The following is a 24,259-nucleotide window of genomic DNA, read 5'->3' as shown; positions in this document are numbered from 1 at the left end:
ACAGAAGCATTTGGGATTTCTACAGGCATCTTCACTTTCTGAGTTCCTTTTCTGTTGATAATATTATTATATTTTCAGACATCCAGAATATACCCATCAGGATGATCTTTCATGTCCTTCTTCCACATGAGCACCAATGAGCAAATCATGTTGACCCTAACCTGACAATGTTTCTCTTATCTACCTCCTCCTCTCCATGCCTTCTCTGACACCGCAGTTCTTTGCTTTATACCCACACCATTGTATTTCTATCCTGATTAGTCTTCTTGCCTCTGCTCACATTCTCCTCTAATCTGCCTGCCCAATTAATCCTTCTGAAGCCTCACCCTTGCCACGCCACTCCCCAGCTCAGAAACCTTCAGTGGCTCTTGTTTATGGCGTAAATTCCAAATTCCTAGTGAAAGCCATCTATAAAATGGCTCTCACTTATTTTTCTACCCCCCTCCCCAAATTATGTGCCTTGCAGTCTATTCTCCAGCCAGACTGAAACAAATGTGTTGTTTCCTGTGTTTGCTTCCTTAGATTCATTGCTTAGAATATCCTTTCCACCTGGATGCACTTTGCTTTCATCTTTCAGGTTCAAATCCTGCCTACCCTTCAAAGGTCATCTCAATACTATTTTCCTCTGTGAAATTTTTCTAGACTCTTTCCATCAGAAATAATTTCAGCCTCTCTGAACTCACATGAGTGTGGCATTTTATACCCCTCTTAGGGCAATTAATGCTTTCTACCTTATTTTTTTGGGGGGTGGGGAGGGTTATATATATCTTAGTTTTTGAAGGCAAGGTCTATTTTTAAGCTACTTTTTTATTCCTCACTTTGCTTGCCACATGGGTGTTCTATATGTAGGTGTTTTTATTGAATATTTATTTATCGAATGAATGGACAGATTTGGCAAAGAGAGCATTTCAATGGATGGTTGGTGTCACTGTCAGAAACTGTGGGATATTTCTTTCTTAATTTTCTCTTTAGACAGAGACTTTCTAGTGCCCTGACATCTCAGCAAGATGGTAAAGACCTATAGTTAATGTTTAAGAAAAGTTCATTTTGGGTAGTGTCAGTGTCTGTGACAGAAGGGTTTAAGCAGATATTTGGTTCCTCAGATATGCTCTAAGGAGCTACATTTACTTATTTGGGGAAAAATCTGCAGTTCTCTGGAGTATCGCAACATCCAGTTTGGTTATTTTTGAAATGTTTAATGTTGCCACCCACTGCAGAGGCAGTGTTTAGAATGTGCCTTTGAAGGTGGGTAGATAGCAAGGTGAAAGGAAAAGGTGCTTTTCTTTGGAATGGAATCCTGGATCTCTTGGAAATGTCTTCATGTTTGGTGACTGTATACTATTTCTAGATTTTCCCTTGACTCACAGATAGAACCAGATTAGGGAATTAGAAGCCATAGCCAGGACACTGGACCCAGTTTGGTGGTGCCTGTCTGTCCTGCTTGTGAAATTCAATCTGGAGTATGGAGTTTCCATGGCTGAGCCTTCTATCCTGCATGGGTCTCTTTGGCCTTCTCTGGCCTTTGAGGTATTTTCTTCTCTAGCCACATGTGGATAAGCTGCTTGTTAAGCAAAATGCAGTGGAACTCAAAGGAAACATCAATGGAAAATGTCTTATGGTATTGTGTTTATTTAGGTTTCAATGTCAAATTTAAATTTTATAATTTGAGCACATGGACAGTTGGAGTTCTTAGCCTCTTACCTACTTGGGCAGAGCTAAATTGATCCTTTGGGCTAAAAACAGACCATTGAATTGCTCTGTTTGCTAGTTTCTATGCCAGACAGATAATCAACAACAAATTTTCTTACTCTTGATCTTCTTTAATGAAGATAGCATATTCTTCCCAGATGTGTATACCCAGCCTTTCTTGTCTATCTTTTCCCCTCTACTCAGTGATGAGTTAGCCAATAGGCAGTTGTGGACCAAGGTAAATGCCACATCTTCATCAAAAGGTGAAGGACAGCCCATCCTGGGGGAGGGGAGGAAAAGATATCCACCATCTGCTGCATTTCTTGAGCAGGTGCTGCAGGGGCTGTCTTATTTTTTTCATGCCTGGGCCATAGCTACCCATATCACAAATGAGAAGCTCAAAGATTAAGAAGGTCCTAGCTATGGGTGCCACCCTCTGTTAGCTTGAATATCACTTTGTGCTTTCATCCTCGCTCTCCTTATACCCCCTTTTACCCAATCTCGACTTATTCACAATTACACCTTCCTACATGGAATCTAAAGGGATTGATTTGGAATCATTTTCACTGCAAATCAGTAAATTCACATGTGCTCACAATTTTTTCATATTCTATTTCAGAAGGAATGGTTTTGGTATTTTTGTGTAAGCACTCTAGTGCTTTTCCTTAATTCTTTGTTTCTTTGGTTTTGAGTTCTACATGCTTTTCCCTTCTAATTTGGCCCCATTTATTTCCTGTCCTCTTTTAACCTGTGTCTGATGCCTTTAACTTGCTGTTCATTAGAAACTTGAAGGTGACAGGGGTCTTGATTTATAGAATAAGAAATTAGATGGGACTCTCTTTTTAAAAGAGGGGCTCAAGTCAGAAACACCTTTTTTGCTATGGTCTGAAATTTTATAAATTTTATATGGCGCCTGGAGTTTAGACATTTTATATAAAGTCTGGGGTTGAGAATTAGGAATTTAAATTTATAATTGATTGTCTAAAGACTCTGGATTCCAATTTATGGAGTATGCCAAAATGGGTTGGTAGAATCAGGTGACTCACTGCACAAGCAAAGGTAACCAACCTTTAAGACTTTAGTCAAGATTGTGAAGAGTGACCACCTTAACAAACTGTATCTCCAAGTAGCTGATTAAACTTTCTGTGATGACATTGAATGATTTATATATAATATTCTAAGCAATGTAAAGAATTAAAGCCAGTGGGATTGGAAATCATGTACATAAAGCACTTTGTGGTTTGTTATTCTTATGGCAAAACATGTTTTTTCATTTAATCATCACCATACCCTTGTAAATAAGGCAATACTGTGACCTCGTCTTACACATAAAAGAACAGAGGCCAGAAAGCTTAGCTTAATTGCCTCAAAGTCACACGCAGTGACTGAGACAATCCAGGTCATCTGACTTCAGATCTCAGCCTCTTTCCATATATTTAAGTCCTTATCTTGGTGAGCAAATGTGACAAAGACAAAAAAATTAACATATGCACATTCAGAATCTTTCCATTCCTCCTGCCTTCTTAAAGAAAGTAGGTTTCTTGGATGGGCAGCTGCTTTTGTTATGTGGTATCTGATAATGAGAAGGGAGAATTGAATGATTGAGCTACATTGGTTAGGGCAGAGAGGTACTGGAGGGAGAGAAGAATATTCCAGAAAGGGAAACAGGAAGGGGATGACAGCAAATGAAGGCTGAGATTTGAGAGCTAGTTTTTGGGTGTTTGGGGGAGTGTGAGACATGAAGTTGGTAGCACGTCTGTTCTCACGAGAGAGTAGGAAGAGGATGGAGAAAGAGGGTCTTGAGAAGTTTTATTTTTATTATGAAAGGAATGCTCCCTTGGTGCCTTTTAAAGAAATTGCAGTAACAATTTCAGTTGCTTTTCAGATCTCTTTGAAGGCTAACTTGTTCTTTCTTTAGATTTAATGCTTCTCTGCAACTGGTCCAGCTTTATGTGTGTTACATGGGCTCACTAACATGTAATATGTTAATCCAAGTTTTCACTTTCTCACATGCACTTAGGCAGGGAAAGAGAGGTCAACAATGTATTGAACACAAACTCAACAACGCCAGAGAGAACTCTGAGGAATAAGCAAAGGAGAAGTTTCTGTCTTCTTGCTCAGCTCTGTTGTTGGAGGCCACACTCAGGCCTGAGTTAAAGTCTCAGGTTTGCATTATGAGACTCCTCACTTCACAGGTTCTTTTCTTCTTATACTTAGGAAATTCTTCTTGGTGCTAATCTGATCCTTCTGTAATTGAGTAATGACCATGAATATCCTTTTTATTCACAGGAAGAGAAACAGCACAGCTCTAAAGGAAGGGTTTTTTTTTTTTTTATTTGTTTCCTCATATTCTTGTATTTCAAAGCTTGTGGTAATCATGGTCTTGTGACTTGATTCCACTGTATAATAGTCTGGACAGCAGCGGTGGCCGTGGGTCATGAACTGGGTATAGAAATGTGCTGCCTTGGCTGAACCATTGATCTTGTCCCAGGAGAGAAGCCACTGAGTCTCAGCTGAGTCAAGGCTGGGAACAGGAGAATCTGGGGCCAAAGGTAGATCCTGGCATATGACTTATCTGAACATCTGGGGACTTTATGTTTGATTTTGTTGAGATTTGACACTTTATCTGCAAACTTCAGGCTATTAGTTCAGGGAAAGGAAGCTGATTATTCATTAATTTTATACCAATGTTCAGAATAGACTAACAGATCAAGAGCCTGTAGTTTGAATAGGAGTGGAAGCAAGTACTTTTCTTTCTGTCCCTTGAGCTACCCCCTATGACAACACGAAGTAACTAGGCTTGCAAAATCAAGTACATTATTCATTCCAAAATACTGGCCAGTGCTTGATCAATACCATAAGTTGGGGGCATTTTTTCATAGCATTTCCTCTGGTTGCCTGCTTACTTGCAACTTCATTTTCCTTAAGATAACTACTTCGAAAGGGACTGCTGTCATTCGGATGAACAAACCTTGGTATGTGAGTTTTTAAAAAGTCATCCACATTATTTTATTGTTTCACCTTGCAGGTGTTCATTTTTGTCTTAAATAGACCTCTCTGGGTTGTAAGCAACAGTTAAAAAGTGAAGTTATTTTAATGGAAACTGCTATAACAAAATACCATAGACCAGGTGGCTTATAAACAACAGAAATTTATTTCTCCCTGTTATGGAGGCTGGGAAGTCCAAGATCAAGGTGATGGCAGATTGGTGTCCAGTAAGGGCTTGTTTTATGGTTCACAGATGGCACCTATTTGTTGTGTCTTCACATGGCAGATCAGACCTCTTTTATAAAGGCACTAATCCTATTAATGAGGGCTCCATCCCATGACCTATTCACCTCTCCAAAGGTCCTACCTCCTAATACTATCACCTTAAAGATTAGGATTTCAACATAAACACTCAGACTATAGCCAAGTCAAACTAAAGTAAAAATGGCAATTTAATTCCTCATGTGACTGAGAAGACTATAGATATATTAGTAAGGCTTGATTGTGTCTTGAGGGTCCATCTGTCTTCACCTCTCAGCCTAGCCTCTTCCTGGTTGACTGCAATTTTGTCTATGTTGGCAAGACAGTTGCCAGCACAGACCTAAAGAGATATGAGTAACTGGAGGGGCTTAAATAATTTGGAACTAGTCTGAGAAGTCTTATGACCTTGCTATACTTTGGTTTCCTCATCTGTAAAATGAGATAATAACACTATGTCCATAGAGTATTAAGTGAATATTTAATGAGCTAGTGGAAGATGTATACCTCCACAATTAACATGAGCTTTGGAGTCATACCTGGTTCCATCACTTGCTCAGTTACTTGTGTATGAGGATACTTATAATACTTGATCATAGGTTTTTTGGGCTTTAAGATTCTAGAGTGTCTATAAAACCTCCAATAGGGTATCTGGCACATAGAGCCACTCAGTAAATGGTACCTATTAATTGAGTAGAATTTTGAGAAATGGACATTGATGGCTTGAATGTAAAGGTAAACTCAGGCATGGGGAAGGGCATGGGCAGTGATCCGTAAAGGGGGAACTTCTGGCTTGGGGCAGCGAGGTAAGCTTAGGTAGCACCCGTGGTTAGAAATGGGGCTCTTACTCTTGGTGTTAGAATTATGATAAACACACACACACCAAGAGACGGTCTGGGGAAGAGCCTGTCAGCCAAACAAGAAGTTAGCACCTTTGGAGGAGAGCTCTGGTTCCATCACAGAGGCTGTGTTTTTGGAAGGATTCTTTTTGTGGAATTTCAGTACTTAGCTTAGTGTTCATTGCACTGACTTGAATTGCCTCTGAAGTCAGAGGGAGTCTTCTTAATATTCTTGATGGTGGCAAATCTTCCACTTATGAGGTGGATTCTACAATTCAGAGCCAAACCGAATGAATTAGGTAGGGGATAAAGCCAAGTAATTCTGATTCAGATTAAAAAAGACCAAACTAGTGTGATTATTTTGTTTTCCCCTCTGGCTTAAACTGGTTTTTGAAAACAACGGTATGAGTAAGTTATATAACACTTTAAAAATCAGTGTCATAATTTTATATTTTACAGGTGGAATATATATATACACACACGCACATACACACACACACACACACACACACACACACATATATATATTTTACAGGTTTAATTCACTTTCTTTCTCTTGTATAAAAACCCTATGTTGTAGCCGCAGCTGGAGCCTGGGTCCTCTGCACAGAGACTCTGGTGTGGGTCTTGGCGAGGTGGTCGGGGAATTCTTGCTAGGGGGACTTGGTGAATACAGCCACCTTCCAGAGGTCGGGGGTCAGGTAGCTGTAGGTCTTAGAGAAGGCATCAAAGGTGGCCTTGGCAAAGTTGCTCAGGGTGGCAGTGCAGCCCCTGGCTGAGGTGTAGCAGTCATGGATACCATCCATCATGAGCAGTTTCTTGGGCATAGGCGCCGAGACGATACCAGTGCCCCTGGGTGCGCGGATGAGGCGCACCAGCACAGAGCTGCAGCGGACTGTCGCCTTGCAAGGGACGGTGTAGGGCTTGCCGATCTTGTTCCCCCAGTAACCTCTGCGCACGGGGACAATGGAGAGCTTGGCCAGGATGATGACCCTGTGGATGGCAGTGGCCACCTCCTTGGAGCACTTAACACCCAGACCGACATGACCATTATAGTCAGCGATGGCAACAAACTCCTTGAACCTGGTGCGCTGGGCCGGAGCAGGTCTGCTTCTGCACCGGCATAATCTTCAAAACCTCGTCCTTGAGAGAGGTCCCCCAGGAAAAAGTCAATGATCTCAGATTCCTTGATGGGCAGGGAGAAGAGATAGATCTCCTCCAGGGACTTGATCTTCATGTCCTTGACCAGGTGGCCCAACTTGGTGATAGGCATCCACACCTTATCCTCGGCCTTGCCTCTGCGAGCTCCGTGGCCTCGGCCCGGCCTGGTCCAGGGCAGCGACCCCGCCCCGAATGGCACTGGCGAAACCTGCAGGGAAGCCACCGTGGTTCCCCATCCCAGGGACCCCCTGCTGCATCAGTGTCACCTGCCATTTGATGTTTTCCCAGAGAAGAAGCTACATGTGGAATATATTAACTCAACAAATTGTGTGTACTTGCTAGACATTAGGCATGATAGTAAGTGCTAGGGTTACAAAGTATTGCCTTTTGGGGAACCCATGGTTGTTGGGGAGAAACCAGAAGATCAGTCATCGTAGTGCGGCAGGATCAGACTTGTGGTTTGTTCAGGTTCCGGGAGCAGTCACTGCAGTGAGAATGGGTGGGTTGGGGCACGCCGTGGTGTCTGGGAAATTTTAAAATAGAAGTGATCCTTGAGCAAGAAGTTGAAGGATGAATATGGATTTATAGAATAAGCAAGGTGTAGAGATGTGTGTGCATGTGTGTGTGTGTGTATTTCATAAAGAAAGACATGCATGTGTAAAGGCCTGGAGGCTGTTGATGTCAGCAGAATGTTCTGAGGAATGAGTAAGATGAAATAGATGAAACACTTGAGGGCATTTTTTCTCCATTAGTGGAGGCTAGGAGAGGCATTCAATGTCTAGTGTCTCACTAGGGTTAGGATTTGAAGAATCTTTTTTTTTTTTTTTTTTTTTCAGCCCAGAGGTCTTTTATTTTATTTTTCTTTTAACACCTATTATGCCATGAATTCATAGGGAATAGGTTCCAGCAGCTCAGGCTCCTTCCCACTGGTTCTCACAAAGTATGCTTCTCTGGGTGGAGCAGGCTGGCGCTTCAGTTGAACCCAGTTACCTTTCTCTTTGGCTTCTTTCTTTTTCTGATCATTTTCCTTCACGCGTTTCAGGAAGCTATCTCGGCTCTTAGAGTGCTTAATGTGCTCAATACGTACATTAATTCTCTTGGCAAGAATCTTGCCCTTAACTTGTTTGTTTACAACAATGCCAACAGCATGCTGGGTAACGTTGTAGACTCTCCCAGTTTTGCCATGGTAACACTTGTGGGGCATTCCTTTTTGAACGGTACCCATTCCCTTGATGTCTACGATATCACCTTTCTTATAGATTCACATATACGTGGCCAAAGGAACAACTCCATGTTTTCTAAAAGGCCTAGAGAACATATATCGGGTGCCTCTCCTCTTTCCCTTTGTGTTCGTCATTTTGGCAAATTACTGGAAGATGGCGGTTCCGGCCGAAAGGTGAAGAATCTTTTTAAGATGTCTGGTCTTTTTTTTTTTTCTTTTAGAGATGGGGTTTCACTATGTTGCCTAAGCAGTGGCTATTCATAGGCACAGTTATAGCACACTGTAGCCTTGAACTCCTGGACTCAAGCTATCCTCCTGCCTTGGCCTCCCAAGTAGCTAGGGCTGCAGGCACATGTGACTGTGCCTGAGTAAGATGTCCCTTCTTAAAAGTCAGCAAATAAAAGGCAGCTGAGAGAAAGCCTTTGTTCCTACCTGATCACCCGCCCAACCATCCTGTGAGGATTTTACAGATGAGGACCCTGACGTCCAGTGGGTTTAAGTAATTTCCCTAAAGTCTCTGCTAGAAAGAAGGAGAACTGGGCTTTCCATTGGAGTCTGCCTCACTCCAAAGCCCACGACAAATTATAAACATAAGTTCATCTTTATCTGATGACTCGGGACTTTGTCTCACTCCAGGACCACTCTTCTGAACGTGAGATTGTCAGGTAAAGTTTGATAGCTGGAGATGTAGCAGCAGATGCAGGGGTGTGAGCACATGGACTGGCCTTAGGCAGTGTCCAGACTAGTGGGCCTCTGACTTCAGAGTGCCTAAGCATCCTCTGAGGGACTGCTAACAGTTCAGATTCCCAAGCCCTGCTTCAGAGGGTCTGTCTTGTTATGAAGCACCTAGGGTGACTGTTGCAGATGGTACGTGGTTCATACTTAACATCACTCTTAATGAATTTCTTATATGAATTTGGTTCTCCCTCCCTCCCTCCCTCCCTTTCTTCTCTCCTGCCTTGCACTCTCTCCCTCCTTCCCTTCCTCCTTTCCTCTCTTTTTCCCTTCCTTCTTTTTGCCTTTATTTCTTTCTTGGTGTTTTACTTGTTCTCAGATTGCAGTATTGGGAAAAGTCAAAATAATTAAAGCTTCTGTCAGTTGCTTCCAGTGACTTGAGGAAATCACTCACAACTACTATTCATGCCTCAATATTCTGTGCTGTCCTGTGGACTTCCTGTGAATGTCCTCCACACAGCCTCTGCCTTTTCTTGCTCTTCTGCCCTTCACACCATCCTGGAGAGTCCTTGATGGGTGGAACATACACTCATGCCTGGTGACTCTTTTCCAGTCTCAGCTCTCAGCATTTTCACAGCCTCTGGTGAAACTTCACCCCTTGGGAACCTCCGGACCTGTGCTTTCCTAGTCGTGCTCACCTATTTGATGCTTTTATCATCTTGTGTTTCTAAAAAAGGAAATCCCTTTTTGGTTCACTTTTGATTCAGCTATCCTTATTGCAGTTGGCTTAATATCTGGGTAGAGCCGTATGGATGATCCGACCTTGTCCTAGTTAGGCAGTTTTGTCTTCTCTTCTGGGCTTTTAGTGACAAGAACCCAACCTTCTTAGCAGGCTGGAATCTTTGCACAACATCACACAAACAGGAGATTCCTGTCTGTCTTTCTGCCTTGGCCTGTCTACTTGAATTCTGAAGTCAGGCTCCATGGGTTTGAATTCTGCTTGCTGACTGTGAACTTGGGCAATTTTTTTTTTTTTTTTTGACAGTCTTTCTCTGTCACCCAGGCTGGAGTGCAGTGGCATAATCTCAGCTCATCACAACCTCTGACTCCCTGGTTCAAGAGATTCTCCTGCCTCAGCCTGCCAAGTAGCTGGGATTACAGGCACGAGCCACCATGGCAATTTTTTAAAGCTCTCTAATCTCCCATTTTCTAATCTGTAAAATGAGGATCATAATGTGGTTATGTGGTTTAAAGGAAAGGATGCTCGAAATGAGAGCATACCTGGAGTATAGTAAATGGCTATTGCAATGATTGTTATTGGCTGACTTTTTTTTGTTCCTTCACTTTCCCAATTCACATTCTATTGGTCCTACAAGGCCCAGATAGAACTGTGCCCCCTCCACAAAGCTTTTCCTGTCCACTCAAGCCAGCAAGGAACTCTGTCCCAAATTCTCATGATTGCTGATGTCTGAGGTTCATGCTTGCTTATTTCCTTTAATATTTAATGTGTTACTACTGTACTGAATGCTAATTAATTTTATTCTTTCTCCCTATTGTGGAGAAAAGTCCTTGAGTACTGAAAATAAAGACTATTTTTTTTTTCTTTTGGCCTCTCCACTATCAGTTATGTTATTAGTATTAGCCCTTCTTTCAGGTGTCAGGATTAAGGACATATAAATCAATATACTCAACATAAAGTCATTTGGGATAAATTGAGATAAATTGGCAGCATCTACACTGCAAATGGCAACATCCTGTTGTCTGACGTTCAGCCATCTTTATCCTGTTGCTCTTACTAGATGGGGAGGAAAGTCCTTATTTAAGGAGTAGCGCATTTTAGGCTTTGAGTGAGTCACTGGTAGAGAATAGGTGGAAGAAACCCGTCTCCTAAAGCTGGTGATTTGTAGCCCTGAATGAGCAGGAGAATTGCCTGAGAAACTTAAAAACAACACAGATATTAAGCCACATGGGCCAGTTAAATCCAAATCTCTGTGGTGGTTAAGACTTACTAGAAAATACTACACCTGATATAGTATTTTAAAAAAACCTTACCAGATAGTTTAATTATGCAGCCGAGGTTAAGAACTTTTCCCTGTTCTGAAGTCAGGTTCCCCGACCCCTATGCCTGATAAATGGACTTTGGTTTAAATTACCTGCATCTAGTCTATTTTTCTGGGGTGTTGGCTGCAATTAGCTTGTAGGAATTAGCTTTTAATACAGCATGGATGTCTTAAGGGGCCAAACCATGCCATTAAAGAGGTTATGATGCCAGAATGCCTTGCAGCCTTGCTCACTGACACTCAGTATACCTAGGAATAGAAGTTTCTTTGCCCTAGGTCGCTAGTGCCATAGCAGAGAACTGACAGAGCTCTCTAAGGACGTAAAGTATTTATAACTCTTATAGTATTTCTGCAAGGTGAGCTTTGCTGCCAGAAGCCTGAATTGGGGCTGCTAAGTCTGTAGGCAGAGAAGTCCAGTACAGCTGCTGTAGGCTGCTGGGGGAGACAGTTCTTACTGTGGAGAGATAGGAACTCAGGTGTCCTAGAGCACACAAAGCAGATCTTTGCGTCAGAGGACACAAAGGAGAAAGGCTGGAGAGGAGATTTATCAGGCTGCCTTCTTTGCCTTGTTTTTGATATTTTGCAAAGGAGTCATTGAGACCTTTTAAAAAACAGATTTATTGAGGTATAATTTGCATACCATAAACTTCACCTGTTTTAAGTGAACAATTCAATGAGGTTTCATAAATTTGCAGAGCTGTGCAGCCATTACCACAATCCAGTTTTAGAATATTTCCATCATCCCCCAGAAATCCCTTGTACCTATTTGCAGTTAGTTCCTGCTTCCAGCCCCAGATCCAGGCAACCAGGAATCTGCATTCAGTTTCTATAGTTCTGTTGTTATTGCATGTTTCATATAAATGAAATCATACGATATGTAGTATTTTGTGTCTGGCTTCTTTAATATTCCTGAGGCCATTCATGTTGTAGCATGTATCGTATTTTTTTCCCTGAATTGTTCATTGTGTGGATATGTCACATTTTATTTATTTATTTGACAGTTGGTGGGCGTTTGGATTATTCCTACTTTTTCGCTATTGTAAATAATGCTGCTATGAACATTGTGTACAGGTTTTTGTGTGTACATATGCTGTCATTTCTCTTGGATAAATAGCTAGGGGTGAACTCACTAGGTTGTATGGTAAATTTATATTTCAGAAACAGCCAAATTGTTTCCCAAAGTGGCCATAGTATTTTGTATTCTCACTATAATGCATAAGGTTTCCAACTTCTCTACATCCTCACCAACTCTTATTATTGTCTGCTTTCTGATTCTAATGGGTGTACAGTGGTATCTTCTGGTTTTAATTTACATTTCCTTAATAATCAATAATGTCGGCATTATTTGTCATTCATATATCTCCTCTGTCTAAATATCTCTTCAAATCTTTTATTCATATTTTCAAATTGGTTTCTTGTCTTATTATTTAGTTGTAAGAGTTTTTTTTTTTTTCCTTTACAAATTCTGGATAAGTATGTTTTTAGATACATGATTTGCAAATATTTTCTTAGTGGCTTGTTCTTTCATTTTCTTAATGGTGTCTTTTGAAGCGCAAAGTGATTAAGTCTGATGAAGTCCACATGTGATTTTTTTTTTTTCCTTTTTGAGTCATACTTTTAGTGTCCTATCTAAGAAATATTTGCCTACCCAAGATCAAGAAGACTTTCTCCTAGACTTTAGGGGATTTTAGATTTTCTTCTAAAACTTTTATAGCTTTAGCTCTCACATTTAAGTATGTGATTAATTTTGAGTTAATTTTTCTATATGGTGAGAGCATTAATCTTTTTGCATGTAGATATCCATTTGTTCCAATACTATTTTTTGCAAAGATTATCCTTTGCCCTTTGAATTGTCTTGGTGCCTTTGTTGAAAATCAATTCACCATAAATATAAGGGATTATTTTTGGACTCTCAATTTTATTGCAATGATTTATATGTTTATCTTTATAGTCAGTACTACACTGTGTTGATTACTGTAGCTTTATGATACGTTTTGCAATCAATTATAAGTCTTCCAACTTTCTTTTTATTTCCAAATTGTTTTGGCTACTCTGAGTCCTTTGTGTTTCCATGTAAGTATTAGAATCAGCTTTTCAATTTCTGCAAAAAAACAAAAACAAAAACAAAAAAACCTGCTGGGGATTTTATTATAGTTCAATTTGGGGGAATTATTGGTACTTTAACAATATTGAGCTTCCAGTACGTGAATGAAATGTTTCTCCCTTAATATAGGTTTCCTTTAATTTTTCTGAGCAATGACTTAATTTTTGGTGTACAAGTCTTACAATCAATACCTTCTTGTGAGTTTGCGTGGTCCTGCCAGGGACACTTGTTTTTTCCTCAGAGGTCTCATTGAAAGCAATGGAGAGAGATAACTGGCTGAGCAGCTAAGAGTAGGGGGCGCTGTGCCAAGTAGGAAAGGCGTGGGACTGGGGGTCAGGAGGACCAGGTCTGAGCCATGGCAAGCCACTTAACCTCTCAGTTTGCTGACCTCTAAAAGGAATGTAATACAATTTGTTTTGCTTCAATGTTGTAAGCATTAGAGTTAGAAAAATGTTGGGATAGAGTGGGTGTTCACGATTTGCTGCCTGACCTTGTTGGTGCCTGCGATGATGATTATACAGCATTGTGCATGTCATTAAAGGGGAGGGGAGGAACTTGAGAGGAGATCTTAGGGCCCTAGTCCTGGCCAAAGAGTCTCCTTACAGCCCAAAACAGAAGCTGATGATCCACAGTAGAGAAGAAGAGAATATTCCAGTTCATTTTATCTCCACACAGCTAATTGAATTAGCTACTATCACCCAAATTTTACACCAAGAAAACTGATGTTCAGAGAAATAAAGTCGAGTTCCTAGGATCACAAAGTGGGTAAGAGGCAGAGCAGGATTTAAACCCAGATTTGTTTGACTTCAAAGCTTATGCTTTTTCACTATTTCTCATCACATCCGTTGACCCCACAATGTCTCATAAGGGGATCTGCAAGGCAGCCCTAAATTCCAAGCAGGACATGTAAGTCCTCAATGGACAAATGGACACTGATAAGTGATTACTATATCTTGCTTCTCCTTGTTCCTTAACATGTTAAAGTTTTAACTTTGCCTCAAGATTCAGAAAGGTAGTGATGACTCCTGTTACCAAGGATCAGATGCAAGCTGAATTCATAAGGGGTGATCATAGTGAGCTATTACAAAAAGTCACCTGGCTATAGAGATTGAGATAAAAATGAAACCTTTGTTTCCAATGTTTTAGTGTGACCTGACTTGAGCACCACATTTCACCAAATTTCAAGCCAAAAAGCTCCCATGTTCTCAGCTGTGATAGTTTGTGAGAGGAAGGTGGAGCTTGTGGCAATATGAGCTTCGGATCCGGAGCTGTAAATATTCTCCTGCTGGTTGCTCTTGGCTCGCTCAACAGTAGCACAACTGTCAATGTATTAACATGTCTTGTTTCCCATGTGGGAGACTTAGGTTTTGATTTCTAGGAGATTCATTAATATGGTGATATAGAGAATGCATGGGCTTTGGAATCAGTTAGATGAATTTTTGTTCCATTTCCATTATTTATTTGCTAGCTTTGTGATCGTGACAAATGTATTTAACTTATCTGAGCCTGCAAAATGGTGAAAATAATTGTCATGAGGATTAAGATGAGATAATGTCTATAAACCACTTATTAGTGCCACGTATATAATACAATCTAGACAAATAGTACTATTTCTTCTTTGGACTGGAGTTTAAAATAAGTAGATTTAGTGTCAAAGATATCTCACTGTGGACAAGTATATTAGTCAGCATTTGCTGCAGTAACAAACAGCCCCCAAAGCTCAGCTGCTAAAAATGACATTCAGGCCAGGTGTGGTGGCTCATGCCTATAATCCCAGCACTTTGGGAGGCCAAGGTGGGAGAATTGCTTGAAGCCAGGATTTTGAGAACAGCCTAGGCAACACAGTGAGACCCCTATCTCTAAAAAAATTAAGAAAAAATAGCTGGGCGTGGTGGCACACATGTCTCAGTTACTTGGAAGACTGAGACAAGAGGATCACTTGACCCCAGGAGTTCAAGGCTGCAGTGAACCATGACTGGGTTACTGCATTCCAGCCTGGGCAACAGAATGAGACCTCGACTCTATAAAATTTTTAAAAAATCACATTCGTTTATGTATTGCTTATGTTGCATGAGGGCTTTGCTGGACTTTGCTGGGTTGGGTTCTGCTCTTTGTATCTTTTTATTGCAAGACCCTGGTTGAAGGAACATGCTGTTCTTATGGTGGAGGGCAGAAACTCAAGAGGACTGGAGCCAATCCATGTTAGTGTATTTAAAGTCTCTGCTTGGCCATGGTGTGTATCACATTTGCTCACATTGAAGATCATATGGTCAAGCTCAGAGTCACTTGGTAGGTAGGTGTACTTCATCTAAAGGGAAACATGGTAGGAGCTTTGAAAATGAATAGTGTAATCTGTAGCAAGTAAGAATTTTAATAGAGGCAATTCTTGGTAATACAGGTATTGATCATTGCATACATGGAATATTTGAGCCTTTTCATTTCTGTCTTTCCCTTTGGCTATGGAAGTTTGTCTCCTTATTCAGTTTTTCTTACTTAAAGCAGAGCTGATGAAAGATAATTTGTCAATATCTGAGAAAAGATTTCCTGTTTCTCTTCCAACCTCTTATTCTCAGCCACTTGTGATTCATCCTTCTTTACTGTTGGCATTCTCAAGGCTTTCGTAGGCCCCTTTCTCTTCTTCTGTGCTTTTCTACAGGTGATCTTATACATAACCATGGCTTCAGTTAAGTACTCTCTGATGATTCTTATTTCCACATTCTCAGCACAGATGCCTCAGAGTCCCAGACCCATATAACCTACTGCCTGCTCGACAGCTCTGCTATGATTTCCACATAAATGTCAGTATAGTAAGACTTAACTCTGGTCACTGTAAGTGTACCCTCAAGGACCAGGCCATCCAGCCAGTTGTTCTTGGCAAACACTTAGAATCCGTTCTTAGTATCTCCTTCTCCCTTACTCTCCCATCCAATCAATCTACAGATTCTCTTCTCTTTACCTCCTTGAGGACTCTGTGGTCAGCCACTTCTTCCCATCCCCACTGCTACCACCAAACCATGATCCTCTTTCACCTGGCAATTGCAATGCCCCCTAATTGTGTTTTTACATCCTTTCTTTTCCCTTTCTAGTCAGAGTCTTTTTATTTAAATTCAAACTTGGTCATATCTTCTTTTGGCTTAAAACTCTTCAATGACTTTCAGTAGCTTTTAGGATAAAGACCAAAACCCTTTCCATGGCCCTGTTGATTTGGCCTTTTCCAGTCTCTCCCATTTTATTTTGCACCCCTCTTCTTATTGCTTATATTGTAGCTTCAATGCTCTCTTCTTTCAAATCCTTGAATATGTCATGCTGTTACCTACCTTCGGGACTTTGCACATGCTTTCCTCAGTTGCAATGTTTTTTCCTGACCTCCATCCTTGAAATCCCAGCTCAGATGTCTCCTTGCTGAAACGCTCCTTAACTTCTCCAGGCTGAGAGAGCTCTTTGCTCTTCTGTGGTCTAAAAAAGTCTATACGTATACTTACGTGTGTAGAATCCATCTTGTAATGTTATTATTTGCTTATATGACCCTCCGCCTGGGGTGCAAAGTCTTAGAGTAGGGTACCGTCTCATTTTCCAAACAATTTTTAAACATTCTTTTGATCTCAAAAAAAACTGTGCAAAACCCAGGCTTAGATAAAACAAGATTCCCCATTTGAGGACTTCTTTTAAATGAAACCCAGTAATAACAAGTGGCTGGGCATGGTGGCTCACGCCTGTAATCCCAGCACTTTGGGATGTGGAGGTGAGTGGATCACGAGGTCAGGAGTTCAAGACCAGTCTGGCCAAGATGGTGAAACCTCGTCTGTACTAAAAATACAAAAATTAGCCAGGCGTGGTGACGGGTGCCTGTAATCCCAGCTACTCAGGAGGCTGAGACAGGAAAATTGCTTGAACCCTGGAGGTAGAGGTTGCAGTGAGCTAAGATCATGCCATTACACTCCAGCCTGGGCAATAAGAGCAAAACTCCATCTTAAAAAAAAAAAAAAAAAAAAAAGGAGGTAGGAGGAATATCAGAGTTCTAGCCCACAACCTTTATTTTTACTTAATAAAAAAATTGAAGGCTAGAGAGATGGAATGGTTTGCTTATGATTACGCAGCTGGTGGTGTCAAGCAAGAAAAAAACACGAGTGCTATGAGTCCATCTGAAAAAGAGCATTCTTGTGTGTGGGGTGCTAAGGTGGCTCATTCTCTCCCCGAAGCTACCAATTTTTTCTGAAGACCTAATTTGTGCCAGTAATTATATTAAAGTCCTTTGCATAAAGAGTCTCTAACTTTTAGAACCACAAGGCGAGTTTAATCCCCATTTTAATTTGAGGGAAAAGGAGAATAACAGAGATTATAATGTGTTCAAGGCTCATGTCACTCACTAGGAAATGTCTAACCATGTCAATAATACTTATCATTATATTGTATTTCTTTTTACTTGTTTATTGGGCAGGGTGAGGAGTTAAGACTAGATCAGCCTAAGGAGATTTTCATTGGAAACTGGTAATCCCTGAGAGGCTTTCTTAGTAGGAGACTTGCAAGGTTTCAGCGCTTTAATATAAGTTGTTGCAGTATGAGTTTCAGTGAGCTTGTAATTCAGGGAGCTTTATGAAGCCCCTGCCATGTGTACTGCACCGTGCCAAGTTAAGTGGAGGTAAAGAAGAACTAGAAGCCATGAGTATGCACCAGTCCTGATCCATTTTGCTGAATGAGAATGAGCCCAGAGTCACTTAAGTGAGTCCGAGGAGTGGCATGCAAGTAAACTCTAAGTTATGTATCTGAGTCTGTTGTTCTTTTTTTTTTTTGATATGGAGTTTCGCTCTTGTTGCCCAGGCTGGAGTGCAGTGGCGTGATCTCAGCTCATTGCAATCTCCGCCTCACACATTCAAGCGATTCTCCTGCCTCAGCCTCCCTGTTAGCTGGGATTACAGGCATGTACCACCACACCTGGCTAATTTTGTAATTTTAGTAGAGACAGGGTTTCACCATGTTGGTCAGGCTGGTCTCGAACTCCTGACCTCAGACGATCCGCCCATCTCGACCTCTCAAAGTGCTGGGATTACAGGCATGAGCCACCACTCCTGGCTGTTGTTCTTAAATGTTAATCTCTTGGCCTAAATAGTCGGCCTGCTTAAAACATCAACCAGCCCTAACCCTTTCATCATCTGATTCTTGTCAAACACTGAGTGTTGCACTGAGAATTCCCCACATTCTTAGTGGTTCCTCTGTACTCCTCAGTAGTATCAGAACTATTATTGCCAGAGCTGATTGACAGTGTGCGGTCTTCACCATCTGGCTCCTTGCAAAGAACGGATAATCCTTTTAAAGTCTTAATAGTAATAGATGATTTGTTTGGCCTTATTTTCTAACATTAGCTTTTAGACAGACTGTGTCAAATCCACAGGTTTTGAATTTGCATCCTAGCCTACAGATGGAGAGCAGTTACTTAGAAACAGGAAAGAGCTGAGAACAGGGTCATGCAAAATCAGATCTGGAAAAGCTTATTTTGCTAATTTCCTTAATGTGGAAGTCTTTTTATGCGTACCTAGAGGAAGAGTAAGTTGGTAGAGAAAACGTGAAATGTGGTGTCAGGAAGATCTGGGTTGCTGAACATCTCAGTTCTGCTGGGGACTAGCCAGTGAAACAGGACAACCATGAATCTTTCTAAGCCTTAGTTTTTTTAACGCATACAATGGGGACAGTAATATCTTTCAAAGTTGTGAAGTGATTTGTGAGTTAGAAATCAGTCTAAATTTATTAGGTAGTGTTTTATGTGGAGCCCAGTCCTTTCTTCCTTAGGTAGGCCGGTATTGAGGAAATGTAGGGAGGTAGGTGAGGTTGTACCCAGAAGGATTGCTTGTGAGGTATCCTCAGTCCAGTAACGACCTTGCAATCTCAGAAACAGCTGCTGTGTAGATGGGCTTGGCAAAGACCTGGCAAAAAGAGAAACTTCAACAGATGGGCTCAGGAGAGGTGACCAGACACTGCTTCCCTCCTCCCCTTTTGTTAACCTCAGGTACAGAAGGTTGAGTTACTCAGAATCCTCCCTTAATGGTGTGTTATCATCCTTGTTCCAGGCTAGGCTCCTCTCTTATTTTGTTTAATCCTCTTTACCGCCAATTCCCACTCATCACTTTCTGCATGTACATTCATATAATGTGTTTAAAAGTGTATTTAAAATAGTGCCTCTTTTGTGACAGGTTTTGCTCTCATCCTTGGGAGACATCAGTGAACAAAACAAGCAAAAATGCCCATTCTCAGGGAGCTTATATTCTAGAGGTGAAGGTGGGGGTGAGAAGACAGTACTTATTGCCTTTTAGACTAGGATACAATTTAGTTATTACAGTTGATTATTGTCTAAGTTAAAACTTGAGCAGGGTAAGGGGGAAGGAGTGTGAATGCATGTGTAGGGGACTTTGAAGGGTTACAAGCCCAGGCAGAGGGAAGAGCCAGTGCAAAGGCTATGTGGCAGCATCAATGCCCCATATCATTTCATGGCAGCAGGGAGGCCAGTGAGGCTGGGCAGAGTGAGCAACGGGGCAGTGGTAGAGGATGACATCAGGTAAAGAGGTGGTGGGAGTAGGGATGGAGGCACATCATTTAGGGCCTGGTGGGACATTGTGAAGACTTTGGCTCTTATTGTGATAGGGAGCCATTTCAGGATGCTGAGTGTTGTAGAGTGTTCTCATTATATTTATTCTTTTTTCCCCTACTGAGCTGTATTCATCTTGTTGCTAGATGTATGCCTATTTATTTATTTATTTATTTATTTATTTATTTATTTTGAGATGGAGTCTCACTCTGTCGCCCAGGCTGGAATGCAGTGGTATGATCTTGGATCACTGCAAGCTCCACCTCCCGGGTTCATGCTATTCTCCTGCCTCAGCCTCCTGAGTAGCTGGGACTACAGGCGTCTGCCACCACGCTTGGCTAATTTTTTTTTTGTATTTTTTAGTAGAGACGGGGTTTCACCATGTTAGCCACGTTGGTCTCGATTTCCTGACCTCGTGATCCGCCCACCTCGGCCTCCCAAAGTGCTGGGATGACAGGCATGAGCCACCGCACCCGGCTCCTAGTTATTTATTTCTAACTGTCCTATAGTAATCCACAAATTTTCCCTAGTCACTCTTCCAACCCCCTGCCATTACAAATAATACTGCCATGGATGTCTTTGTATGTGTTCCCTTGTGCACTTGTATGATCATTTCTGTGGAGAAACATGCAGGAACAATTGGGCTTGCTGGGTCCCAGGGTAGACAGACACTGAATTTCACTTAATAGTGCCAGATGACTCTCTAGGCTGGCTGCACCCATTTAGAGTCCCTTCAGCAAGGCATGAGGGTTCCTGCAGCTCAATATGCAGCATCCAGATTTGAAAGCTTTGCAAATCTAATAGGGGACACAGTGACATCTATTGTTTTCATTTGCATTCTCTGATTACTGATGAGCGTCAGCATCTCTTTATATGCTTGCTAGTTGTTTTTTTTTTCCCTTCTCCTATCCATTGCCTGTTCATATTCTTAGCCATTTTTTTTTTTTTCTATTGGAGTTCTGTGCTTTTCTTTTTGATTTGTAGGAGCTCCTTGTATGTTCTGGATATTATCCAGAGTTGTTTTTAGAAGCTTAGATTTAGAGGTGACCTTTGAGGTAATCTAGTCTAACCACTTCATTTTATAGTTGGGGAAACTGAGACCCAAGCAATGAAGTGATTTTTTTCAGATTACATACACAGTGGAAAAGCTGAGACTCGAAATCAATACTTTTTCCCTATATCATATTTAGTGGGAGGACTTGCACTGAGGCAGGAATGAAAGTCAAAGGTGAGCAGGAGCTGTAGGGCATTGCTGCTTCTCCACTATCTGCATTTCTTTGCAGGCAGAAGAGCCACTTTACCTGACTTGTTGGCCAAGGCTAGCTCTGGACCCAAGAGACCCTGGGTCTGATGACCATTTCCTCCTCCCATTCACACTGTCATGACCTTATTTCAGGACTTTATCCTCTTGCTTGACTTGTGTTTCTCATATTTTGGTGTGTATGAAATTCACCTAGTGAACTTATTAAAATGCGGGATACTGCCCATCCTTCCTGAGCATCTGAAGGAATGAGAGATCCTCAGAATCTTGATGCGGGTCCGTGAGCCTTCTTTGGAGAAACATTGACCACTTTTGTCAGCTCCCTGATTGGTCTTCTGTCTCCATTTTCTAGTCACCTTCATTTGTCTTCATCTTCTAGTCACCTTCATTTCTCTTCCAGGCTCCAAACACAACTACAACTCTTCCCCTAACACATCTGTTTGCCATACCTCCATACTCACACCCTTACCATCCATTTGAAACGCTCCTTCCTGTGTGAAATTCTATGATTTTTCAAGATGTAGGTCAACCATAGTCTCCCCTAAAAAGCCCTCCCTGATTTTTCTGAGAATGAAGTGCAGGGGCCTGTTGCAAATGGGGAAATGCGGCAGGTGGTATGAGTGTCCCATTGACGAGTACCCTACCCTTTGTAATCACGATGGACACCTCGCCATTTAAGGTGGTTAAAGACAAAAGACACCTCTCAGAGGAAAGGAGCAACATCCTAGACCAGCTGGTCTTTCCTTTAAAAAAATTCATTTTTATCAGATATACATGCACATAGTTTGAAGAGTAGCAGTTGTACAACGGTTTTTTATTAAACAGCAGTCTTCCATTTTTTTTTGTCCTAGTGTTTTTTCCTCTCCAGAGGCAAGCACCTGGAACTCTTTTTGCTGATTCTTTTGATATGTCTAAAAGGTATGCTTTTATTGCTCCTATTTGATTTTTCAGTGTTAGGCACCAGCTATGGACTTTCCACTGAGACAATGAGGATTTAACCCTCCCTCCTTCCCATATTCCTTCCCCATATTTTATTGCCCAGCATGTTTTTGCATCCAGTATGCCGTGTGGTGATTCTCTCCACCTTGGTGACTGATGTTGCCAGCCACCTGACTATCCAAATCAGAAATCTGGGCCCTCTCCTTAACTCCTTCTTCTTTCTCTGAATCCTCCCTCCATTAATTCTTCCCCAACCTCCCATATCCAGTTACTCATGAAATTCTGTCAACTCTACCTCTGACATAACCTCACACATTCATTCAGTTCTGTTTATTCCCACAGCCACTGCCTTTGGTCTATCGCCTTCACCCCCCCGCTAGAATACTACAGTACTGCTAGTCTCCCTGTTTCCCATCATGCCTCCCTCTGGTCTCTTCTTCACCTTTTAGCCAGAGTGAGTTTTCTCAAACACAGGTTAACTAGACTCGGTGGTTCTCATGCTTACAACTCTCATGCTTACTTCAGGAGCAAGTTCCATATCTTATCCTGGTGGGGCAGAGACAATTCCTTGTTTTCCATAGCATTCCTGGCACACAGACTACGTTTCTCTGCAGTAAGGTTGGGACCATGTGAAATGTCAGTGGAAGTGACACGTGTCATTTCCAGGCCCAGCAGTTACAAGCTGTGTGCCTATGGCCTCTCTTTTCTCTTCTGGAGTGGACCTCTGAGGCCATGTTCTAGGTGCTGGAGCTACAGGGTGGGAGGGCTCCCTACCCACGTAGGACTCTACATGAGTGACAAGTTAGTCTTTGTTGTGGTAAGCCAATGAAACTTTGAGGTTAATTTGTTATTGTAGCATAGGCTATCATAATCCTGACCACCACAGGGATATAAAAGGCCCTTCAGGATCTGATCTTGCTTCTCACTCTAACATTATTTCTCTGTTCTTCCTTCCCTTATATTCTATATTCCAGTTATAATGGCATGCCAGGCTGTTCCTCACTTCCAGGCCTTTGTATATGCAGTTCTTTCTGCTTAGGATGTCTTTTTGTCACCCACGTCCACTTTACTACTTTGCCTAGTGAATCTCAACTCAACTTTCAAGCCTCAGCGTAGATGCCTCTTGCTCTGAGAAGCTCTCCAGGACACGCTACTGCCTCCTGGTTGAGGCACCCTTCCTCTGGGTCCTTAGAATACTGTGCCAGCCCTTCACTTACCACTCTGCCTTGAAATGGCCTGTTTTCTTGTTTCTCCACCAAAGTGAACTGGAAGCTCCCTGAGCTTCACGACTTTGCCCCATTCACTGTGATCTTCTCAGGCCTTGTCAGAGTAGGTGCTCAGATCATTTTTGTGGAATGAGTTATTGCTGGAAGATCCAGGCAAAATCTTGGGGGAGAAGCTATCGTGAAAAGCTGCAATTCAGATTTCTTTTGCTAAGACTTTCTTAGTAGTTTAAATTCCTGAGAGACAATATTGATTAGTGATTTGGAGGAAACAGTCTATAGTCAGACAGAGCTGGTTTCACTTCTGGTTGTACTAGATGTGTGATATTTAGCAAGTTACTTATCCTCTTAAGCCTCAGTTTCAGGATCTGATGGGAATAATGCCTACTGCATGGGATTGTTGTGATGATTCAATTAGTTGAGATGCGCGTGTTTGTGTGTGTATGTGTATGTGTTTGTGTGTATGTATATGCACTTAAAACAATGCTTAACATATAGAAGTGCCCAATAAATGTTAGACGTGTTATTACATTAAGAATATCCTAATTGCAAATAGGGTATCCTATATTGGGTCTTGGAACAGAGAAAGGGCATTGTGAAAAACAACAACAACAACAAAAAACTAGTGAAATACCAATAAAGTCTGGAGTTTAGTTAATAGTAGTGTTCCAGTATAAGTTTTTCAGCTTTGATAAATGTACCACTTTGATAAATGTATCATAATGTGAGATAACGTTAGGGGGAACAGGGTGAGAGGTATATGGGAACCCTGTGCTACCTCTGTAGCTTAGTCCAAAGTTATTCCATCATAAAAAGTGTATTAAAATAAGTTCTTATTATAATTGATATTCATTGTATTCTCACAATATCCCTATATAAGTACTGTAGTGATTGCCACTTATAGATGAAGAAACTGAGGCACACAAAAGTTAAGTAACTTGCCCATGGTCACTCTTAGTTCAGGATAACAAAGTAGGAATGATTGGTGGGTTGGGATTTAAATAGAATGCGTAATAAACATTTATTTTGTGTAAGTTATCACTCTATATGCTGTGTCCATAGAGAATACTGAAGGCAAGTGGTCTCTGCTCTCAAGGGCATTATAACTAGGAAGCCCAAGTTCACACAGTGCTAAGTGCAGAACTGGGGATAGAGATCCAGCTCCTGAGTCTGGACCCATGCTCTTAAGCATTGCACCAAATAAACTGGAGGGCAAGTGGTGATTAGAGTCACATGCAATTCACAGTGGAAGTGCAGATGTAA

The 24,259-nt window shown here is 41.5% G+C and overlaps 2 pseudogenes across 2 annotated transcripts; both read right to left on the bottom strand.

Moving 5' to 3' along the window:
• Positions 1 to 6,343: 6,343 nt before the first annotated feature.
• LOC105552460 lies at positions 6,344 to 7,208 on the bottom strand (annotated as a pseudogene). Its single transcript, XR_001008013.1, has one exon. The product of XR_001008013.1 is annotated as a 40S ribosomal protein S2 pseudogene (transcript).
• A 561-nt stretch (positions 7,209 to 7,769) lies between these two features.
• Positions 7,770 to 8,327, bottom strand: LOC105552458 (annotated as a pseudogene). The gene has a single exon (XR_001008012.1). The product of XR_001008012.1 is annotated as a 60S ribosomal protein L21 pseudogene (transcript).
• Positions 8,328 to 24,259: the final 15,932 nt, after the last annotated feature.

This window comes from Mandrillus leucophaeus, unplaced genomic scaffold (genome assembly GCF_000951045.1).
Source record: "Mandrillus leucophaeus isolate KB7577 unplaced genomic scaffold, Mleu.le_1.0 Scaffold558, whole genome shotgun sequence".
NCBI classification, from domain to species: Eukaryota; Metazoa; Chordata; class Mammalia; order Primates; family Cercopithecidae; genus Mandrillus; species Mandrillus leucophaeus.
This window is presented reverse-complemented; position numbering and strand designations above follow the sequence as displayed.